Source organism: Oryzias melastigma, linkage group LG6 (assembly GCF_002922805.2).
Source record: "Oryzias melastigma strain HK-1 linkage group LG6, ASM292280v2, whole genome shotgun sequence".
In the NCBI taxonomy this organism is placed as follows: Eukaryota; Metazoa; Chordata; class Actinopteri; order Beloniformes; family Adrianichthyidae; genus Oryzias; species Oryzias melastigma.
Genome location: NC_050517.1, coordinates 29,375,129 through 29,377,709, shown reverse-complemented (window position 1 = coordinate 29,377,709; position 2,581 = coordinate 29,375,129). Strand labels below are relative to the sequence as shown.

Sequence of the window (2,581 nt, the reverse complement as noted above, 5' to 3'; positions counted from 1 at the left end):
ACATTCATCCATCATCCTTCCATCCTTCTGACCATCCATCCATCCATCTGTCCGTCCATCGATCCACTCATCCATCCATCCACAAATCTATCAATCTACTCAGCTGTCCATCCACCCACCCATCCATCCATCCATCCATCCAATCCATCCATCCATCCGTTCGTCCATCCATCCATCCATCCATCCATCCATCCCATGTTGGTTTTGACTGATTGATTGACGCTTCAGAGCTTCTTGGACCATCAGCCTCTCTGGACTCGGATCCATCTCTCTGCAGCTTTAGGTTCCATCGGGTTCAGAGCCCAAACGATGTAATCAAGTGGTTTTCCAAATGCATGCTGGTCTTCCTTCATCTGAATTTCAATGAGGGCGGGTTGGCAGGCGGCGCTCCGGTGCATTTCAGATGAGTGCCACATTCATGTGGCCACCCGGTCGTACAGCAGCCCCCCTGTTTTCCAGCATCAACAGGTCCTCTGAGGAGGAGGAGGCTGGCCGCTGCACACAAGCCTCTATTGATTAGTCATGATTACACGCGTGTAGGCGTGTGCAAACATCCCACCACCTCCACACAAATGTGCAGCCTGTCTCTGCGGTTACACTTCAGCAGCAGGAAGTCACGGAGGGAAAGTCTCGGGGGCCCGGACAGACCGGTTGCCCGTAGAGACGGCATATGGGAGCAGTGGGCGGGGTTTATTTCCACACCAGTGCACTCTGGGGTTTGGATGAAGCATAAGCGTGCTCGATTCCCGTTAACAGAGCTCCCATCTTCACACTGAAGGAGCTGGAAGTGGGTTCCCTTGAATAAACTGGATTTGGGTTGTTGTTGTCTCCTGGCAGCGGCACTCTCAGGTTGGCCTGCTGCCATGGTAACCGTGCCCTGTCATGCCACCCTCCCTAATTTTAGCCTTTGTGGTTCTCAGGCTCGGCCCGCTCCTCCTCCAAACGCTAACACAAACAAAGACAGAAACTTTTCACAGATTCATTTTGGCCACGAGCTGCTGGGATTTGGGAATTTTAAGCTTCAAACTTTCTGAAGATCACATGTTAATTAATTAATGAAGGAGTAGAAAAGAACCCTCAGCTGACCCAGGACCTCACATTTCCCATCATCCTCGTCTGCGTTGTCCTCATGTTTGTGTGATCTTCATCCTGGAACTACAGATACGTGAAGCCTCTCATCAGAGCTAAAAATCTATCTTTGCGGTTTTCTTCATTATGAACAGAAAACGCTGCAGAATGCCGCCATCTAGTGGACGATAGTGAAAAAGGTTAAATTATCGCATTTCTTTTTTTTTCGCAAAGTATTTACACTAAACCAGTGGTCCCCAAATTAAGGCCCGCGGGCCAGATCCGGCACTCCTCCACATTTGGCCTGGCCCCCCAAACTGGTTTGGCTAAATTAGAAATGTTTCCATCTTTTTAGGCTAATTTGGCATTAAGCTAATATTTCAGCTTCATGCTAGCTGTCTTGGCTAATTGAGGCTTTTTTCCTTTTCTAGGTTATTTTGAGGTTTAGTTAATGTTTTAGCTGCATGCTAGCTGTTTTGGCTAATTTTGAATTTTTGAGTTTTTTTTTTTTTTTTTTTACTCATTTGGCATTTTGCTAACATTTTAGCTAACTATCAGCTTCAAGATTTTCAGCTATCAGCTTCAGTGTATTTAGCTATCAATTTAAGCATCTTCAGTTATTAATCTATCGTAGGTAATGCTATATATCTAGTTTTCAAAATGTTTTAGTCTTATTTTTTTTGTGAAGATTACATAAATTAATTATTTAAAATTTGGCTGTGTGGCTTTTTGGAAAACCATAAATCTTTACTTTTAGGCTGTAATTGTTACACTTTTTCTGTTAGCCTACAAACCGACCCCGGCCCCCCATCAGAGAAGAAAAAGTTGATTTCTAAACTTGATTTCTATTGTTTCAAGACAAACGTGTAGCAGATGTTGTAATTCATTCAATTTTCTCCAGACATTTGTTTTACACCAACCAGAGATGGTTTTAATGCGAAGAGGCGGAGCTCAAAGGAAAGGCCAGGAGGCGGAGCTTACATTCTTATCCCCACTGCGGTTCAGATGAAGAGCTGCTGGCTCAGACGGTCGGGGAAGTCTTAAAAGTTCTCGTCGGGGTGGCGTTTGTCTTCCAGAGGAACCAGTTCTCCATCTTGTGCTGCAGGAGCTTCACCTGTTGTTGTTGTGTGTCTCTTGGGGCAGATTTTCCGTTCGTTCAGATGCTTGTGAACTCCACCTGATCTTCAGGCTCACCTGAGCAGGACAGGAAGTAGCGGCAAAGCCCGCCACACTCGCCATGGACTTTGTTCTCCTCTTCCTGTGCAGCGTGTGGAGGGCGGGGGGGCATTCTTCAGAAAGTACACGCCCTAAAAGGCGTTTAAGAACAAGTGGGCGTGGCCAGTGAGGTTAGCGGGACGCAGACATCCAGACAGACTAAATGTCACCCAAAGGTCTGGTCCATGAAGGGATTTGGGGCGGTCCCTGATCTTGGTTGAACGCTCCCCCCCGTCGTGTGGAGGGTGTCACTTTCCTGCAGCGCCGGGCTGGATCAGCGCCGGTGTTTTCTTACTGT

The 2,581-nt window shown here is 46.9% G+C and overlaps 1 protein-coding gene across 1 annotated transcript in view; it reads left to right on the top strand.

Moving 5' to 3' along the window:
* The window catches only part of b4galnt4a (beta-1,4-N-acetyl-galactosaminyl transferase 4a), a 61,918-nt gene that overhangs the window by 1,842 nt on the left and 57,495 nt on the right, over nt 1-2,581 (top strand). The window lies entirely within an intron of this gene.